This window comes from Coffea arabica, chromosome 8c, assembly GCF_036785885.1.
Source record: "Coffea arabica cultivar ET-39 chromosome 8c, Coffea Arabica ET-39 HiFi, whole genome shotgun sequence".
Classification (NCBI taxonomy): domain Eukaryota; kingdom Viridiplantae; phylum Streptophyta; class Magnoliopsida; order Gentianales; family Rubiaceae; genus Coffea; species Coffea arabica.
The window spans coordinates 9,800,523-9,822,753 of NC_092325.1; the positions used below are offsets into that span (position 1 = coordinate 9,800,523).

At 36.3% G+C, this 22,231-nt stretch overlaps 1 long non-coding RNA gene across 2 annotated transcripts; it reads left to right on the forward strand.

The window, feature by feature from the left end:
- Positions 1–2,258: 2,258 nt before the first annotated feature.
- LOC113705776 (uncharacterized) lies at positions 2,259–4,009 on the forward strand. Of its 2 annotated transcripts, none has more exons than XR_011820296.1 (3): positions 2,259–2,318; positions 2,455–2,552; positions 3,540–4,009. It is a non-coding gene; the product is annotated as an uncharacterized lncRNA (long non-coding RNA). The 2 variants fall into 2 exon arrangements; XR_011820297.1 differs by having other exon boundaries at positions 3,601–4,009.
- The last annotated feature ends 18,222 nt before the right edge of the window (positions 4,010–22,231 follow it).

Consider the following 22,231-nt stretch of genomic DNA (forward strand, 5'->3'; position numbering starts at 1 on the left):
TATCTATAAGGACACTTGCTGGTTTGTGCCATTATAAAACTTCTATCATGACACTAATTATCAACTCAATAATATATACTCTAATTTTTTTTATTTTATTTGATATAAAAATAATAATGTACCTTTAGACTCCCTATTATGACACTTACGAAAATGTGAGATACACAAAAAAAAAAAATTAAAACACAAAACGACGTCGTTGGATTTTGGCGGAAGATTCCTTTGCCAAAACACTTAGTGAAATCTCAAAACTTCATTTTGCCTCCCAGTGAAATTTTGCTTCTTCTTTATCTCTCGCACAAAGTCTCTCTCTCAGCAAACTGTCTCTCAAAACTCTTGGCCAAAATTTTGCTTTCCCACAAAGTTTTTCCTATTGAATCTCTCCACAATCAAACTACCCTTGCTTTCCCATTGAAGGGATGTAATTCCATGATAAATTTTTGCCCTAAATTGATTTCTCTCGGTTGCCTAAATTTTTGCCCTCTGCCTCTCTCGGACACTTTCCTCTCCTCTGCTCCCTACCTCTGCCGTCCCGTCGCCCCTACTCTTTCCCTCTCATCATCAGGTTTAGGTTCGTCAAAACCAGAAAATGGAATAACATGACATTGAAAAGGACGAGTTCGAATTCTCCAAAAACAACGAAGCCCTAATTTTTGGTCCCGCTTCTCAAATCTCGCGGTTTCGCTATGTCGTCAACATCGGCTGCTGCAGCTTCTTCTTCATCCTCAACGGCGTCGTCTCAATTCACCTACACTACCGGCACGTACTTTCCGACTCCGTTTCACCTACAACAGCCGCAAACCTATGTGGCTGCTGCCCCTGCCGCTTCAATTCTGCAATTTCCTGCTCTTCCTCCTGCGGTTCCCCACGTTTATCCTGCTCCCGCTACAGTCCCTACCGTGTACTCCCTCCCTCAGTATCAATAGGTACGAACCTTTCTATATCCAATCATTAAGCCACGTTGTTTTTTTATATGAATTTTGGATGGAATACTTTTGGAGAGATTTAGGGCAGTGATTTCGGCTCTTTTTCCTCTTCCCCTGACATTTGAATTCCCTTGTCAACAGCTATGATGAGAAACAATTGATCTTTTTAATTATTGGTAGGAGTCGAGATATGTATACCATTGTTGTCTATGTGAGTGGAGGAACCGGGAAGTCCAATTTTTCGGTAAAATACCCGGTCTGTTCATTTATATATATGGCTTAATTCATTTAGGAAGTTGAATTTAGGCATTAGAAGAACTTTAGGTTAATGTTTTTCTTCTAAAATTATTGACCTTCTTTATTGTTGAGGTGTGATTATTTACTTAAGTTGATATGATAGTGGTGGAGATTTTAGTTTTTAGAAAAGAGGGAGGGGGGGCAATGTAGAAGGTGAAGGGGATTTCACAAATATTAAGGTGCAAAGGTGGGCCAAATAAAATATTGGGGAAACTTGTCGCGTGGTACCCGATATTATTGTGGAAGTTTGGTGACCCAGGGGTTTTGTATGTGTGGGCAAGAGTTCTTTTTTTGCTTTACTTCAGAACTTGATACGTAGATTTGTTTATTATGGCACTGCTTTCTGCTGTCAATTTCCGGCTTGGTTTTTCAAATAAGTTGGCATTAGTGTCGATTCCTGAAGATTTTAAAGTACAAACTCTTTTTCATCTGCATCAAGATAATAGTACACCACCACCACCACCACCAGAAAACGGCATGCATACACACCCCAAGAGAGAGACGAAGGGAAGCCAGGAAGAAAACATAATCTTGACCCAGGTGATGTGTTGCCATTGGACGATTTTGATTGGCAATAATGTTGCAAGAAAACAAAGACGACGGTTGAAAACGAATGCAACTAACATCAAGGACATTTCAACTAGAAACCTGAGAAAGGCATTTTTCCTACGTACATGGATAGTCTAACAAATGATAGAGAGTCAAAAAGTTCACCAGTAAGTAATCAATTAGGCAGATATAGAAAATGAATTTTAGGTGGCCAAACTGAAATGCAGACCTGGTATGGTGGAAGGTTCTTCTGGATTCATACGTAACTAAGTAGCATTTCATATGTTGCACGCTTTTTTTTACCCCAGTGATGATCATATGCGTTGCTCAAAGATACTGGAAAGTTAAGTTTGGTGACAAGTCAAAGGAGTACGTACTTGCCAGATCTCGACTTCCATGTTTGACATAACTACTTGATTTGCCTCGAGGAAGCGGTCATCTTACGCTAAGGCAGAGTGTAATGTCAAGGGGAAAATCTTTGAACAAGGTCTCGTAAGGCAGCAGGGCAGGCATGGGAGGATCCTACACTTGCAGATTGGCCAGAGAGTGAGTTTCATGTACTCTACTCCTTGTGTGGTTGCATTCATCATTTTTTATGACAATTTTAGCCTGTCTTAATTCCTTCACTGATCTTGTTTTTGCTAGTATTAATGCCTTCAGTATTACTGTTTGTGTTGTGCAGATGATTCTCGTTTGTTCTGTGGTGATCTTGGTAATGAGGTGAATGATGATGTTCTATCCAAAGCATTTTCAAGATTTCCATCTTTTAACATGGCCAGGGTGAGTTATTTGAACTCATCCATTTTTTATATGTCTCAACCTTCTCTTGTTCGAATTATCGAAACTTTAATTTGTCTCCTTGTCGTGGTTGCCTTTGGTGAGGTTCTGACCTGATTTTGCATGATCCCTTAATCTGATTTCGAAGAAGTGCTTTGATCTGATGTACGAGTTTAAAATTTTGAACTTGGACAACATCTATGGTTATGTTTGTGTGAAATAAGATTAAATTTTGCTAGCATATGATTCTTTAGCTTAAGGGATGCTTGGTATCAAACACTGTTCTGGCTGATCATACTGGTGCTTCTACCATCATTTTTATAAAAGAGAGAAATTTAAGAATCTCTCATGCCTCTGAGCTCTTGAATCTGTGCACTTTTGTGTCTGCATCCACACTCGTCCCTTTTGTCGTGACAAATGCCCCTTGTAGTTAGTCAAACATAATATATATTATCTGATGTTTAAAGGAGAATGATTAATCTGCTTAGTCATACTGTCTTTTGTTCAGTGCATTACTTGACAGTGTTGGTACTGTGATCACTACTGTATGTAATGTTGCCTGGACGACGAGCTTTAGTTTCAGCTTGTTGACAATGTTGGCTGTTCAGGCACCAGTTAGTGATTGGGAGTACAATGCTACGCTCCCCAAAACTGCTTCAATGATTGATTTGGCTTCAAAAATAATGATGACTTGTTTAGTACTGACTTAAGTGAGGACCAGCTGAGGCAGAGACTTGGACACATGTCCCACACACCTTGTCAAGTAGGAAATTGCAATACATAGTTATGTCCAATATCTATAATTTTTTCCATCGCATTTGATAGACCAAAGGCTATATTTCTAGCATGACATGATTTCCAGTAGGTTGAATTGCTTGAACGCAAACTATTTCCTGGGGTGTTATTATATTATTATTGTTGCAATTTTTTTCCTATCATTTTCCAATCTCAAATGCTCAAGAATTGGAAAAAAAATTTCTGTTTCCCCAGATCACTGTATACACTTTTCTTCATCCCTTCAATTTCTCGGCTGTTTTCTCTTCTTCTGAAGGATTGGCACTAACCTCTACTAAAGCATAGCCGGACTGCTCCACCTAGAGATGGCTGAAGGAAGTGGAAATGAGGAGACAACTCTTGAGCATACATCAACATGGGCAGTGGTAGTTGTTTGTTTCATCTTGATGAGCCCAAACAATGTACTATATATATACTATACCTCTCGCGGATCGTTGCTAATATTGTACAATTACGTTACCTGACTTTTAGCATTTCTTTCAACTTGTTAGGGATGAGAGTCTTTTTGTTTGTGCACAAGAAATTCTTTCAAGTTATTGTAAATGAGAATCTTTCGGTACTTTATTGGGATTTTAGTACTTGCTTTGAGCACTTGTTTGCGATTTTAGTACTTGCTATGTTTGTACTTGTTATCGACTTTTAATTCAATGAATTATATTTGAGTATCGACTTCTTCTTTTAAATTGCTATATGCATTCTGCTCTTTGAGATAATTTTACAAGTCCCTTGGGATTCTGGTTGATGGAATGTACAGCAAGGAGGACTAATTGCAGGTTGCTTCCATATAAAAAAACAGGGAAAAAACTCTTGGTAATTAAAAGTGTCAGCATAGCTTAACTTCGAAAAACACTAATGACAAATGGGCATGTCGTCCAAAGTTGTGTAAATTCACATAGCTACGTGTCCTTAAAGTCATATATTAAGACAACTAAAGATGCCTTCATAAATTGGATATACTACTGATCTGCTACTGATGTTCTAATGCTATACGGACACTTTCGATTATCACAAAAAAAAGTTTTTGTTGGCAGAGGGAATGCTATAGCAGCATGGTTTTCCTGACACGTTTGAATGTTGCTAAAGATTTGAGGCTATCCCCACATTGGAAGGGACAACACTCGCCCTAGGTGTGAGGATAGATAAAATGTCAGGTTAAATTGTCTATACTGACACTTTTAAATGCCGCTAAAGGCCATTTTTGTTGTAGTGACATCAAAATCCAGTTCACACATTTTGATAGTCAAAATGCCAAAATATAAAAGTACATTTTTATTGCTACAATTTGGACAAGTTTTCCAACCAATGTGAAGCATTTTGGACATAACTCAGAATCTAGATACCAAAATGACTTAATTGTTATGCCATTGGAAAGCTAACTCAAGAGCCTACAACTTTTGTTTTCTGTGGAAAAACTAACTCGTCCTCCTTGAGCATGATCTGATGCCAAACAAAAATCCTCCATTGTCAGTTGTGCCTGAAGCTAAGGAAAGTAAAAATAATGGATCCGTGAACCTTCGAGACAGATCCACGGCCGGATCTAGTCACGATCCTATGTCCGTTTGAAGAATAGCTAGTGTTTTGCACAATTTTATCTCTGTTTTTCAGATTGTGTTTTCTTTTGTTTCACTAATTTCATACCTAGGGTTAACTATGAACTTGTTTATTTGATATATTGAATTAATTATGATTGATTTGTTATATTTTATTGTTTGATATTTCATGAATCAGCTTTCATAATTGTGTTTGATTGATCGCCAAATATAAGTTATCTTGGCTATTGTTAATGATGCATGTAGCTAATAATATGCAGATCTAGGCTCTTAAAACCTAGATATCTGATTTACGAACATAAGAAAAGTATTTAGGTGGATGTTTTAATAATTTCACAGATCTTCATGAACTTGTTCTAATCCTTCAACCATGAAAATAGGCGGGATTAGATACTAGTAAGTTGTGCATTAGTGAAAGTGATGTTCGACATAATTGAAAATTAATCCCTAACAAGTAGTGCACAATAACAGATTCAACCCAGTTAGTTCATGTCCAAATAACAAGGGGTGAGCTTTCGTCCAATGAGGAACCAAAAGGGTAACGCAGTCACAAATAACACAATTAAAATTTTAATCGATCAAATATAAACATCAAATAAAGGTATAAGTAAACACCACAACTCAGACAGAGAGGTTCAAGTAAAAGGATACAGATGGCTCTCAAGAGCCAAATTCTCCGTTGCATTAACTTGATTCAAACCCATTGACACTCTGTCAATGTTTAAAGAAGCAAAACAATGACCGTAGATCCCCACTTTATACCAGTTTTCGTCTACCAAACATATCCCTTACCGAGCCCAAACACCAAACAGAAACAGTGGCGGTAATGCTCGAGAATACCAGATATTAGAAGCATTTAGTATTCAGTGAATTAGTAACAGTTTTCTCATGGTTCGTCATTCTACCTCGACCAAACCCTTGCTGGCTCGATTTCATTGATTACCAATGAGGTTTCAGCTCAATTTTCACAGTAAGTCATTGGATATTAGACTCCAAACGACATCAATTCATGCACAAGTAATAGATCTAAATTGCACAGTAAACCAATCAAACAGTCAAGGGAAATGAACGTGATAAAGTACACACTTGTCCCATCCAGGATAAACTAAAGCCACAACCATTCAAATCATAAATTTCAAGCACAAGTAAATCGGTTAAGCAACAAATCATGCGAGTGATACACTTACCAGTTCGAGCAAAATAACGTCAAAAGTTCGCCCTCGAGTTATGCCCTTGATCACCAACAAACCCTAAGAACAACCAAGATAAAGTATTATAGTTCAACCATCCAAAGCTTAGCTGAACCAGAGAAAATCCAATTAACTACTAGTGCAAAGATGCAAATATGGTTTTGGGAGTGAAAAGAGAGCATTTGGACCCAAGGGACATGAGTAACCAAGGAGTTCCTCATTCCAATTTATGGCTGGAATTTCCAGCAACAAAATAGCTAAAAGAGACAACCAACCTCGAGTTTAAAATGAAACAAATGCAACTAGAAAGTATGCTAGAAGAAACCATAACTTTTCTTTTTATTACACATAATTTTGTCAAAATTTCAGCTTATACACTACCGTCAAAGTGTATTCAAGAGATCACATGTAACCTAAGTCCAAATCAATCCAAACTCACCCCTCTAACATCACTTGCTTCACAAGAATGGAAGTAATAAAAATTCCAGCAGCACTTTCCCTTATTTTCTTTACTTTTCCATCCAAACTCAACACCTATTTCATCTCAATCCAACTTCAATCACAACCACAAGTCATAGGCTATAAAATGCACTTGTTTAAGGCCACAAAACCATCACAAGTAGCCGATTTATAGCTCAAAAATCAACCACAACAAAGCTGAAATTTGAAACCCTATGCTGAAATTTTCAAGTACAAGCTGAAATTTTCCATAAACAAGACAAAATAACATATAAAAGTTAGAAAATTCACATGGCAAAGCTACTAGATCATAGCTAAACTCAAACCATCATGTCAAGGTTGAAATTTCACCATCAAAGCTGAGATTTTTGAATCACCACTTAATCTATGAAATTTTCCATGTAAACTACCAAAATCAAACTCTAAAACCACTACCATGCAAGTAATAAAAGTAAAAATGGTTTCTTGCCATGATACCCTGAAACCCTAAGAAGAAATGGAAACCAAGTGCTTCTTTTTACGAAACCTCTCTACTAAAGCCTTTAATCCTTCCTAAAAGTCACCTTTTATGGAGTAGTTTGCAAGATTATGGTGAAAATTCAAGGATTCAAACAAGATTTGGTGGTTGAAGATGAAAGTTTTACTCTCTTTTCTTCACTCAAAAGTCGGCCAAAAGGAAAGGGAAAGGTGACAGGATTTTTGGCCAATTTTTTGTTAATTAAAGGGTTAAGAAAGGTCTTAGTCAAAGTCAAAGAACCATGGCTTGTGTAACACTTGGCGTTCCAAGGTTAATCCTTATCTCTTTTGTGACAGCCCCACCTTCCCCTAAGGCGAACCAAAGGGTTCGGCGGACCGCCTGCCCAACTCTCACCGGGACTCAGTCGTTCACTAAAGTCCTCAATTAAATTACAAGATATATCTCAAATTTACATCAAATTCTCCAATAATTACATATCAAAAGCGAAGCGGAAACTAATCAATTGCACTATCAACTAAAACCTTAAGAGATCAAAGCAATACAACTTTCTCGAATAAGACTAAGGTCCTCAGTTCTCACATAAGTATAAGTACAATCGCGGTCTCAAATATTACACTAGATAAAACTAAAACTTCAACGGTACAAGAGATCATCCAATCATATCCCCAGAGAACTTTAATACAAATGCTTTCTTCACCTCGAGCCTTATGGAGGGGAATAAAATAGTTTTGGAGTGAGCTAGAAGCTCAGTGAGTGAACAGTAAAACCAGTAATCAAATCAGTTTCACAATAGTTCATTTCAATGATGTCATGAATCAATAATCTAACGTTCGTTTATTGCTCCCGTGAGCCAGTGAAATCATTGCACTTAAACATCCAACGCTCAAAATGATCATTTAACACTCACTCAGTGATAGGGAGCCCGTTGGTGCTCCAGATAAACATTAAATAATAGTGGAGACGTTGGTGTTCAACGCAAGACTCCCCAAGAACTCATTAAAGCCAATTCATGTCATGAACTCACATGCAAACACATATAATATACAATTGAGTAAATAATGCAAGAAAACGTTCAAAAGTAACTTTGGAATAGTTTTAAGAACCACTCACCAACCACGACTCGGAAACCATCCATCATATATTATTGTCTTGCCCAAGTCCAAGCCCTAGAGCACAAACTCAAAGCAATCAAACACTCTCAAAGATCGGATAGCATTTCTCCTTCAATTCTTCATTTCCATCCTACAATAACAACATCAAATTATATCTTACCAACCACAATTGCACATACAGTTCGTAAACAATAAAACACATCCAATTAGGGCCACAATACCCTTCAATCAAAGCCAATAAGCCCACCATTAGAAAACCCCCAAATTAAACCCTAGAAACCGGAATTTCCGTACAAACCAGAAAATTTTCGCAAACGATCGCAATTAACGCACAAAAGCTCCATTTAACACCATAACAAGCTATCATTCATGGCCAACCAACAATTATCATCTAAAATCAGAAAATTCACCAATAATTCCAAAATTGGCTAAGCTTAACCCTAGTCCATAAAATCCTCCACAAAATAACATATATAACATTGATAATCCACCAATTTGCAATCAATTGAAGCAAATAAGGATTTCTTAGCAAGATACCTTAAAACCTCAAGAGAATAGGTAACTTAATGATTCCTCCTCTACAACAACTCCACCCATAGCTTGCAAACACCTTAGACAAGAAGTTAATCGAAGCACTTTGCAAAATTAACGGTTAAATCTTAAGATTGAAGTGAAAATTGAAACTAGAAAATGAAGTTTTCTTTCTTTTCTCTCAAACACACGCCTGGCCAAGGGAAAAAAATGAAGATATTTTCCAGCCAAAACAAGATAAGAAGGAAGAAAATCAGCTGGTCAAAGTTGATGGCCGACATGCCACGTCACAATCCGGCCGGATTCGAGGCAGTGGCAAAACTCTTTTTTTTTTCAAAACTCCAAGGCAATCTAGCTAGGTATCCGGCCGGATTTGGCCCCTTCCCATTTTGCAAAATTTGTTCTTCTTTTCCAAGTTCAGACGTTGCGCTCCTCCGCTCGTCCAACAAAGAATATGTAAAATGAAAAGCCTCCTTCTTTCGGGGCGTCACAATCTCCCCCCTTAAAAGAATGTCGTCCTCGACATTCCATCTGGTACTAATCAAATCAAGATATCCCTCAAAAGTCACTCAAGCATTTCCAAGCAAGCACGAAGAGTTACTCTAATCCCACTTGTCAGATTTTTCATTTCTACAAGAAATCACTGATATTTCAATTCAGACCCACAGTCCGGCATCCTAAACTTTAAGCCTAGGATACACTACAGGGATCTGAAGCCTAAACTCTGATACCAACTGTGACAGCCCCACCTCCCCCTTAGGCGAACCAAAGGGTTCGGCAGACCGCCTGCCCAACTCTCGCTGGGACTCAGTCGTTCACTAAAGTCCTCAATTAAATTACAAGATATATCTCAAATTTACATCAAATTCTCCAAGAATTACATATCAAAAGTGAAGTAGAAACTAATCAATTGCACTATCAACTAAAACCATAAGAGATCAAAGCAATACAACTTTCCCGAATAAGGCTAAGGTCCTCAGTTCTCACATAAGTATAAGTACAATCGCAGTCTCAAATATTACACAGGATAAAACTAAAACTTCAACGGTATAGGAGATCATCCAATCATGCCCCCAGAGAACTTTAATACAAATGCTTTCTTCACCTCGAGCCCTGTGGAGGGAAATAAAATAGTTTTGGGATGAGTTAGAAGCTCAGTGAGTGAACAGTAAAATCAGTAATCAAATCAGTTTCACAATAGTTCATTTCAATGATGTCATGAATCAATAATCTAACGTTCGTTTATTGCTCCCGTGAGCCAGTGAAATCATTGCACTTAAACATCCAACGCTCAAAATGATCATTTAACACTCACTCAGTGATAGGGAGCCCGTTGGTGCTCCAGATAAACATTAAATAATAGTGGAGACGTTGGTGTTCAACGCAAGACTCCCCAAGAACTCATTAAAGCCAAATCATGTCATGAACTCACATGCAAGCACACATGATATGCAATTGAGTAAATAATGCAAGAAAACGTTCAAAAGTAACTTTGGAACAGTTTTGGGATCACTCACCAACCACGACTCGGAAACCATCCATCATATATTATTGTCTTGCCCAAGTCCAAGCCCTAGAGCACAAACTCAAAGCAATCAAACACTCTCAAAGATTGGACAGCTTTTCCCCTTCAATTCTTCATTTCCATCCTACAATAACAACATCAAATTATATCTTACCAACCACAATTGAACATACGGTTCGTAAACAATAAAACACATCCAATTAGGGCCACAATATCCTTCAATCAAAGCCAAGAAGCCCACCATTAGAAAACCCCCAAATTAAACCCTAGAAACCGGAATTTCCACACAAACCAGAAAATTTCCGCAAACGATCACAATTAACGCACAAAAGCTCCATTTAACACCATAACAAGCTATCATTCATGGCCAACCAACAATTATCATCTAAAATCAGAAAATTCACCAATAATTCCAAAATTGGCTAAGCTTAACCCTAGCCCATAAAATCCTCCACAAAATAACATATATAACATTGATAATCCACCAATTTGCAATCAATTGAAGTAAATAAGGATTTCTTAGCAAGATACCTTCAAACCTCAAGAGAATAGGTAACTTAGTGCTTCCTCCACAACAACTCCACCATAGCTTGCAAACACCTTAGACAAGAAGTTAATCGGAGCACTTTGCAAAATTAACGGTTAAATCTTAAGATTGAAGTGAAAATTGAAACTAGAAAATGAAGTTTTCTTTCTTTTCTCTCAAACACACGGTTGGCCAAGGGAAAGAAATGAAGATATTTTCCAGCCAAAACAAGATAAGAAGGAAGAAAATCAGCTGGTCAAAGTTGATGGCCGACATGCCACGTCACAATCCGGCCGGATTCTTGGCCGGATTCGAGGCAGTGGCAAAACTCATTTTTTTTTTCAAAAGTCCAAGGCAATCCAGCTAGGTATCCGGCCGGATTTGGCCCCTTCCCATTTTGCAAAATTTTTTCTTCTTTTCCAAGTTCAGACGTTGCGCTCTTCCGCTCGTCCAACAAAGAATATGTAAAATGAAAAGCCTCCTTCTTTCGGGGCGTCACATCTTTCTCTTCCAAAGGCTAAAATATTTTGCCAACCTCTAATTATCTCTTAGCATCTTATAAAATAATATCCCTTTATACAAAACTCCTCTTAATCTGCAAAAATTTATCGCACATACCACATTAGCGGGTCCTACTTACATAATGCACTACGAATTTAACATGCACTAACTCATATAAGAAAAATGATTTAAAAACTTGACTCACTTATAAAATATCTAAGAAATTAAGGCAATAAAGTAAGGTAAGGAAAATGTATTCAAAAAAATAAAATAAAATAAAGAAATTTTTCGAGTCCTCACAAATTCCTACCACTTTGTTCCATAGAAATTCAATTTTTCTCACTTTAACCACATAACGTAAAATTCGAATTAAAAATGACTTTTTTTTTAATAGGGATGCCATCCCTTAATTTATTTATAACCGAAAAAAATACAGTGATTTAGAGGGGGGCCAAACCTGACCTCTGTTAAAGGAAAAGAAAAAAATAAAACGCACATATGAAGAAATTCTAAAGACATAACAGATCAATCAAAAGAAATCATCCACATGAGGGTGCCCCACATTTGTGTGACTGCGAGTGAGCATGGGAATTTGGTTTAACATCTTGACGTGTTTGCATTGTTTTACCTTTTTTTGAAAGCTGTTTTCTCGATTTCTTTGAAATCACTGGGTAAATTGCTCTTGAACTAGGTTCTGGTCTTGATCTTTGTCTTTTTGGCGTTGTGAATCATCTTCTTCTTCTTCATTTTTGTTGTCATTGCATGTTATACTTGAAGGAATTAAAAATGACTAAAACACTAAAAAACACACATAAATAGCTGCACAAAAACACGCAACGAGAAACTAATACTAATACTAATATATATTTAGTGTAGTAGTTTATATTGTGAGTGATATACCAACGAAATTACGAAATGTTGAAGAAATTAGAGTAGAGAAAAGTAGACAAGAAGTAGAGAGAATTAGTCTTTCATTCACTTAACTCCTCCAAAGGTTATAAGAGAGGTTAGATGACCCCTATTTATAGGCAAAATAAGATCAATGGAATGTGAACTATTATCAATATTTATACGTGGTGTCGTGCCCCATTTTTCAGAAATGAAAAGTGATGTTGTGAAAAAATGGATTTTTTGATTTAAAAAAAAAAGAAAATAGCCTAAAATAGGACTTTGAAAATACAAAGATTTGGCCCAAAATATAGTATAAAAACAGTTTTGCGAAAAAAGAGTCGTCACTTTATATTAAATTTAGATATACCCAGTTACCATAAAAAATAATTTGAAAAGGTAAAAGAAGAAAAACACTTTTTAAATGACTTATGGTATTTGAAAATAAGAGAAAAAGGTTTGAGAGTCATGATTGAAGAAAGGGAAGACAAATATTTGATTGGGTCAAACCTAAGGCACCCTTTGAATCTAATCTAAATTAGTTATGAGGTTTAGTCAAAGTTTTTCTAAGCTAACCTTTAAAGTTATCACATTTAGATATTCTTATATGGATGCAAATCTAAATTTAAGAGAGGTATTGGGAGGGGGCAAAATATGCCTTTAAGGTCTAATTGGTACCAGCGCATTAATTGGGAACCCAATAATAATCTCTTGAACGAGTCATGAGTATGCAAAGATGAGATTTGAAAAAAAGAAAATTAAAACTTGTATATACAGGTATAACTGGCCAAAGAAAAATGGATATTATGGGTACGAAGCACTAAAATTCACGACTCAATTTTTCTTTTTGTAGAGAATTAATGGGTGTTAAGGCTAATGAGTCATAATCATCTATTTCCATACTCCAAGGATGAACCTTCTAATTTAAACAAACAAATGTGATATTTAATGTTCTAATTCCCAAAAAGGATGCAATTATAATTAAAATGGTTTAAACACATATGGATAAGAATATAAAGTAGAGTAAAATAACATGCGAGTCAGAAAAGTCTAAAAATAGAAAATATGCATGAAAATGGCATGGACGACACATGATGCATGAATCTAAAGGGTCTAAAAGTCTAGCATTGGACCAATCCAATTCTATAAGTTCTCACTAGTATTGAATTAGTTCAATTTTACAAGTTCTCACTAGCATTGAACTCACAAGGAAGCAGAGAGAAATGCCACAACTAGCATTAGACTGGTGTGTTGACATCACGCATTCATCATTTATATAATTATAATGAAGAAATAAAGCATGAATTAAAACAAATAAACATATAAGAGCACATAATACCTAAGTATAGTATTAAATGCAAAGTCGTAAGAAAGCATGCAAAACACATAAGCACATAAGTCACATAAAAGCATACAAAACATATCTATTATATTGGGGGATCTAGGTGCAATCTAAAGGGGGGAAAAAGAAAAGAAAATAGGCATATCAAACTATCTATTACATTCAAAAAGAAAATAAACATATTTACAACTTTTTCTAAGAAAAGAAAATATAACCTATCTATTATATTTTGAGGTATTCAAGTACCTTCCAAATGATAATAAAACTTAAATTAAATAAATAAATGATTTAAGTAGATAAAGAAATAGCAAATGAAACACATGAAGCATATACACATATAGGAGTATATAAGAACACGTAAGAGTACATAATTAGAATTTAAAAGGTGATAAGAATACCTCCCTTTTGAAATGATGACTTGGATGAGGGAATGCAGAATTATCTATGCTCAAAATTCAACAAAAGGGTCAAAGTACCAATTTATTAGATATTTAATCAATAGAGATAAAAAATGAATTAATGGATAAAAAAAACTCATCAAAGTCACAAAACAAATAGTAAACTAATACTCCAAACACAAATAAAGGATTGAAGAGCTGAGGACAATTCCAATGATAAAGGTAACAACGAATCTTAGGGATTAAAGTGAGAAAATAAAAGTCCTTAGGGTCAAAATATACATTTTTAAAATCTAGGGACCAAAGTGAAAATTTTGAAAAAATAGTTTCACTTTCCTTTTATTCATAAATTACTGAAAATTCACCAAGTTTAATTTCCCAAACTAATTATCAAATCACATTTCATATATATCTGAGCTATAGTCCTTCAAATTTCATAAAATGATTTTTTTTCGCCTCTCACATATCACAAAATGAAAATTTTCATCCCTTATTGATCATGTATATGAATAGTTTTTCTTATTTTTGAAAATACATATATATATATATATATATCTATTTGATTTCACCTGAATGGTACAAATAGCATTTAATATATTTCTATTTAATTTCACATGAACAAGTTAATTATAGTTATATGTGAAATCAAATATAGATGTATTACATATTATTCATACTGTTCAGATTAAATTATATATATATATATATATATATATATATATATATAGGTGTAGACACCAAAATTTTAGCCTTTCTTTTTTTATTATTTCTTTTAGTTGATTTTGTTTTAATTTTTGTTTATTTTTATCTTATTTTAATTTTGTTAAGAAAACCCTTTTTATTATTCATTGGAAAAAAAACTAAAAAAAAAAAGAGTGTTCACCCGCGCGTGCACGCGCGCGTTTTCTTGCTTCATTTGCCGGTACAAGAACCAGCTGGTACAGGACCTCCCAGCTGGAAATGAGAAGCAACAAATGGGATTTTTTTTTCAAGACACAACGCCACCTCACTCACCAGAAGATGTCAAGAATGTTCTGGAAATAAGAGCATCAAACGGCTCAAATTCTGGCCAGAAAATGCAGCAAAGAAACTACCATTGATGCTAGGTTTTGGGAATATCTGATGCCTATAAAAGGCCACAAATGAGAGGGTTTGAGGGGGGACATTTTTGGAGTGGCGGCTGGGGGGTTGAGGGAAGCAAGAAGAGAACCAAGAAAAATCAGCAGAGGGAGAACAAGTAGAGTAAAAGGGTGGCGGCTGAGTAGTGTAGAGGGTGAGACAGAAAGCAAAAGGAAAAAGAAAACCTGAGGGAAAAGAGCAAGAGGAAGAAGAGGAGAGCCGAAGAAGAAAACTAGAAAAAGAAAAAGGAAGAGCTTCCGGGAGATGGAATAACAAGAGATCTGGAGAGAAAAGAGCCGGAGAGAGCAAAAGAAAAGGGGGGAACCTGGAAAGGAGAGAGCTACGAGGGAAGAAACAAAAGCAAAAAAAACAGAAAAACAAGCAAAGGAAAGGTGTCGGGGATAGCAGGAGGAAAAAGAAAAGAAAGAAAGAAGCTGCGAGGCTATGGGCTGGAGAGGGGATTGAGAGCAACGAGGGAGCGGCTGGAAAGGCTGAGGAACCAAGCAACGAGGGAGCGGCTGGAAAAGGCTGGAACTGGCGGGAATCAGCAACCATCATCGCCGTCAATCGTCACCTGCAGAGTTTTGTAAGCTATCTTCTTCCCTCAAATTTCAGTTTTTTTAAGCATGGACGCTTGAAGCTCTCTGTTGTGTTTTTTATCGCAATTTTCTGATGGACTGCCTCCGTTTTTCTGAAAGATTACTGCTTTATTTGTTGATTGGGTTAAAATTTCTGGTTTTTCTGACAATTTTGAGGACTTGCCGTGCTTGATGGAAGCCCATTTTCGTAGCTTGTATTATGTTTGTTTTAGTTGTTGGGGTCTGTTTGGAATAGATGGCTGCATCTTGGGTGAGTTTATCAACGTTGGGCTCTGAAGTTTCCTTGTCGGGAACTTATGAATAAGGGTCATTAGTTTGGGTTTGTTTTCTTGAACAGCTGGGGATTTGAGGTTTCATCAGGCATTCATGTTGCTTCGCTGAACTTTGTGTCCGGCTGCCTTAGTTAGATCTTTTAGGGATAGATGATTGTGTTTGGGTGATGTTAATGACAATGGGTTGAAGTTTTTGCATTTGGTTTTGGTTGTTGAATTGGTAGATTTTGCTTGAATTACTTCACACAAACACATCTAGGTGAATAACCAAAGGTTGCTGAAGTTGTAAGAACCCAGAATTGCAGATGAATGAGTTAAAAGCTGTTCATTTGGGTTTCCCTTGTGCGTGGTCTGGGTAGGAAAATCGTTGGGGGATACATAGCATATGGTTGGGTTTTGATGCTAAGATGTATAAAGTGTTGTTTTAATTCGAAAGATTGTTGTTTGTTTGGATTTTATTAGCCGCATATGACCTGAATGTTACGGTTGCGAAATTGCAGAAGGAAAGAAGCTTCAGTTGCAGCAAGCTTTTGATGCATGCATGAAAAACTTTCCAAAATTTCATTTTTACCCCTCAAGTTTTCTATCTAATGCTACTAAGGCCGAAAAAATTGGAAAAATTAATCAATTTGATCCCTTTAACATGTTATTTTCCTTTGGTATGCTTTCATGTGATCATTTAACAGAACATGCATGAGTTTTGGGATGAAATTTTTGAGGTGTAATAATTTTTAAGAGATTTATGATTTATGATTTGGATTTTTAGTGACATTTTGGGTATCTTTGTTGTCTAATTGTAACAAATAGTTTTTCATTTATTTTGTGAGAATTTTAGTTTTGTTTGGGCTGGGTTTCACCTTAAGTCCTTAATTTATTTCCCTTTAGACCCTTAATATTTATAATAATAAGAATTTGATCCTTCGAACTTCTTCAATTCTTTCAAATGAGCCTTTTTTTGTTTCAATTTGATGAATATGGGTTGTTAGTTTATTTAAATGCTTTGAGTGATTCAATTTCGTGTTCATTTCCATTTAATGTGATTATTTGTTAATGAAAGTGATGTCTTGACCCTTTTTATTTGTTTTGGAGGGTAAATAAATAATTTTATTTCATTAGGGCACCAATTCAAGGAAGGTACACTCTACCCCTTATTTTGATTTTACTTGACTCTATGTGCCCCTATGTGACTTTATGTGCTTAATTGTATGCCTGTTAAATGTTTTCATTTCATTTATTTATTTATTCGCGTTATTTGTTTTAATTTGTTCAATTTTGATTATTTAAGGGGCATTTAAATGCCAAGATGTAATAGTTAGGTATTCATTTTATTTATTCCTTCTCCCTTTAGATTGTAGTTAGGGCCCCAAGTGTAATAGTTAGGGCTTTATTTGCTTTATTTGCCTTGTGTGTTTTTGCATGCTTATGTGTTACATGTTACTCGCTTTCTTAGGGTCTTGCATCTAAATATTATGACTATGTGTTATGTGTTTACATGCTTTTATTATGTGTTACATGATTAGTTAGTTATAATTAATGTGTGACGTTACCACACTAGTCCAACGCTAGTTGTGTCCCTATTTCCCGATTTCTCGCTAGTCCAACGCTAGTGAGCACTCATAGACATGGGCTAGTCCAACGCTAGACCCTTAGGGACCGTCTACGTGTTAGATCATGTTTGTGTGACTACACTACGTTTTCATGCATATTTTTCACTTTCTAGGGTCTTTTATCATTTTTGCATGACATCTCCCCCTTATACGTATATCCATTATCTCATATCTCCCTTATATGTATATTCCTTATCCCATGTGTGAGACATGACATTAGATTTGGATTTCATTTAAGAAAATTAGAACTAGGTTAGTACATTTTGCTTGATTAGATTAGGGAAATTATCCCTTAAATATGGGATATGGATGAGTTTGACTTTCTAGCCTTAGCACGCTCGTATTTCCTCTATTAAAGGGAACATTGAAGTCATGAGTATTAGCTCTCCGCACCCGTTATCATGCATTCCTCTAGGTCATGTATATTTGTATAATTATTATTTCCTTTTTCTTTTCTTCGAGTCTCATATTTTTGCATATTCGTGACCTCTTCTAATAATTACTTTTGGGCGTTGCAATTAATGCGATTTGGATCAATTAAAATTCGAAGAGACATATTGACCCCCCGATATCCTCCTAGGTTTAGGGTTTACATCCATATAGTGACATCCAAATGTGATAAATTTTGAAATTAAATTAAGAAAACTTTTGACTAAATCACGCAACTAACCTTGGCGAGGTTGAAAGGGTGTCTAGGATTTTATCCTGGCCGTCCCTTTCTTCAAATATGACTCCCGATCCTTTTTCTCTTAGTTTTCGCAGACTTGGAGTCGTTAAAAAGGGTTTTTCCTACCTTTCATTTAAAAATTCCTTTTAGGTGACTTGATACACCTTAACTCAATACCAAGTGGTGACTCCTATTTTTCTTTTTAAAACCCTTTTTAACTATTTTTTGGGGCCTAAACCGTCGCACTTTTAAATGCCATTAGGCCCATTTTTCTTTATTCATTTTTCTAAAACTAAACCTCATTTCTGAATGAAAAATTAATCAAGATTCATTCCTTTATTAAACATTCATTTTTTTTACTCAAAATAAATCAAAAATCCATTTTTATAAAAATACTTTAAAATTTTATTTTCTTATTTTTTCATTAAAAATGGGGCGCGACAATGGGTTTAAAAAAAAGCTATTCATTTACATTATCAATGAAAGATGAAAAAATTTATTTTGAAATCTGAGGGATTATTGATCGGATTATATAACATTTGATTTGATAACTTTGCCCATCAAAAAATGACCACGCGGCGTGGTAGATTTTAGTCAAAAACTAACCAGAAACTTAGGTAGGAACCAAATTTGATGAATGTGAATTCGTAAGGAAGGTAAAATTACACTTTTAAAAATGAGAAAAAAATTATTTTACAAAATATGAGGGACGTTTTGAAATACTTTTCCAACATAAAATTAGGAGACAACTGAATTTTCCCCGATTAATTAAGCACTTACGTTTCCTTTATAGGCGTATATTTGGTTTATTACACAACAACGTTTGTAATGGCAGTCTGAACTTCTACCCTATTGCACTACAATGCATGTGTGAGCATTTGAGATGCCGCTACAATGTACATTTAACATATAAGTATAAAATGAAATAGTTTCATCACACCTCCATGACCATTCTCTGAGTAACTGAATATCTCTACCATAATATCATTTCAAATCATTGGAAATAATAGTTAAATGTGGTTAGATCAGATATCATTGATAGAGGCTCCTACTAGTAAATCTTAATCACCATTACTTTTCTACTAACATGCACAGAGGAGAGCTGGACGTAGAATCCTCGCAATATATTGCTTGGGACTCCACAATTAAGCAAAGTTCGGGACTATTTGAATTGTGTTTTCTGAGAATTTTGTGAGAAAGAAATACTGTAGTACTTTTTTGAAATGTGATGTTTGTAAAAAGAAAAGGTGGTCAAGAAACGCAATAAAGATTATTTTCAAAAAAATAAATCCAAAAAATATTTTCTACAAAACTAGCAATTTGGACAAGGATTTAGATGCCACCAATCCTCAATTACGTAATAAACATTGCAAGATGAGAAGGAAAAAAGGGTTCGAGAAATTTTCCATGTTACATGTTTTATGTTGTGAGTGCCCACAAATGGTCAAATACATAAAATTAATCAATTGTTTTACTACGAATTTTGGCTTAGAACTCTCCATTTTGTGCTGTCATACATAATCCAGCTCATAATACGCTGGATTATTGGAGCTTGAATCTTGGGAAAGGGAACGTTTATATATTAAAAGCCTATCAACTTGCATTAATTAAGATTATACTAGTTTGAAACAATTCGAGGAATAGCAGGTTCAGATACCTGGGATTTGGATGGTTTCAGAATGGATGAAAAATCATATCCTAATAAACCAATCGCTTTTGCTTTCTTTCTCCCAAATATAATGACAAAGAAAGAAGATTAGGCACAAGATTTCCATACTTTTCTGTCCTAACTAGATGTCAATAAAGTGTTAACAGTAAAAGTTAGCTTAGAATAGTAGTGGCAAGATTAGCTTTGCTTGTGGCCATGTACATCCATGGTGATTGGTCCCTTATAATAATATATTTTTGTTGCCATGTGGAACTTAGTTGCCAACTTGGTAATAAATAACAAGTAACAGTTATCTAAGATAAAAAGATACTTGTAAAAAAATACTGTAGTAAAAAAAATTGTATCACTTTTTTAATATAATATATGTAATATATAAAAATAGTTAAAAGATAAGTTTACGATACAATCAAATAAATTTATGTAAATAGTATGCTATCCAAACGGATCTTGTGTGTTTTAATAATCTGCATGCGGTTTGTAAACACCGCAAACCAGGCGCAGTTTTATGTTGTAGCCGTCAGTGCCTATGTACATAAAGAATTGATAAGAGTTGTTAGGGTCAAACCTCTCATTCAAGCTTCAAGCCTTCAACTAAGCGGCCATCTCAAAATTCTAATATGCTACTTGCTCCTCTGAAATGAAGTTGAAAGAAAATTAACGAATTGTTGGACAAATTATTACCAATCATTTGGGGATCACTTGACATTTTCAAGCCAACAAGTTCTCCGAAATGGGCTTTGGGGTTACAATGGTGCCATTTGCTTGTGTGAGGGACTAAATTGCATCATTTTGAAAGTGGAGGACTAAATAACTACAAAGACAATATGTAAGGAACTTCTTTTGTCATTTTTTTCTCTAAAATGAATTCAATCAAAGATCCACCACAATTTACAACTTTAGTGCCCACAGCTGGAGTTCTTGACAGTTCGGTGGCGGCTTTGAGAAGCAAACAAAAAGGTATTCGTGCACATTTCCCTTCTGATAGGCAATTACGTTCTAAATTGATAAATTCGCAGAATTCTCTTCCCGCTTTGTCCCATGATTAAGGGTTTATTTTGGAATGTTCGGGGCATTTCTAAAGCCCCGAAATTGAGAAGGATTAAAAAATTGATTCAACTGCACAATTTACAATTTTTGGCTTTTTGTGAACCTTGGTTGGAGGTTGATAAAGCCGAACGGTATAGACATAAATTAGGGTTTCATGGAGTGGTGCATAACTTGGTGGGCTCGATCTGGGTGTTCTTCCAAGAGCCTTTTTCAGGCTTGGTGATTGGAGAGAGTCCCCAGCATGTGTCAGTGCGCCTTTCTCACGATCATGTGCCGGGCCCCACCTTGTTGTCTCCTTTGTGCATGCGCGGTGTACTCCTGTGGAGAGGTGTGAGCTATGGGAGGGTTTAATGCGGGATAACCCGGGTTCCGCTACATGGCTTATGGGTGGGGATTTCAATGTAATTTTAGATGCTGAGGAGAAGAAAGGGGGTCGGGCTTTTACTCCTGGTGAAGCTATGGAGTTTAGACAGTTTATCAATGAGGCGAATCTCACGGATGTCGGTTTCTCAGTGGCTCGGTTTACCTGGTGTAACAATAGACATGGCAGGGCAAGAATTTGGAAAAGATTGGATCGGATTTTAGTGAATGAGGGTTTTTGTGACACAGGGATGTCATTGGCGGTGTCGCACTTAGCCCGGGAGTCGTCAGACCATGCTCCGCTCCTTCTTTCACTGTTAACCAGGCTGGACACTAAGCCGCGGTCGTTCAGGTTCCTTAATGTCTGGACGAGGCATGAGGATTTCTTGCCTATGGTTCAGGCTTCTTGGGAGCAGCCGTGCGCTGGTTCCCCTTTGCAAGTTCTTTGTTGCAAATTAAAATGGTTGAGGGGCACTATACGGGATTGGAGTAGGAGGGTTTTTGGGGATATCTTTCAAACAGTTAGGAATAAGGAAGAGGAAGTACGGCTGGCGGAGGTCCGTGTAGAAAGTGATGATTCAGATGCTGCTAGGGTGCATCTACATCTTGCCAAAGGTCAGTTGCGGGCGGCCTTGAGAGTGGAGGAGTTGTTTTGGAAGCAGAAGGCTCGGGTTAGGTGGCTTCAAGAGGGAGACCGAAATACAAGGTTTTTTCATTCTGTCGTCAAAAATAGAAGGGTACGTTCGATCATTCACAGGATTAGAAATGGCCAAGGGGAGTGGGTGGAATCGGACGAGGGGATTGGAGCAGAGGCGGTTCGGTATTTCTAGGGGTTGTTTACGGCTCAACTTCCATCATCTTCCTCTGAATTGCTTCAGCATATTCCAACACTTTTGACTGATGAGGAGAATGATTTGTTGGAGCAGTTTCCCTCTGAGATGGAGATTCGAAGTGCGGTGTTCGCAATGGATGGGGAGAGTGCACCGGGGCCGGATGGTTATACGGGTAAATTCTTTACGGTAGCATGGTCAGTTGTTGGTGCGGATG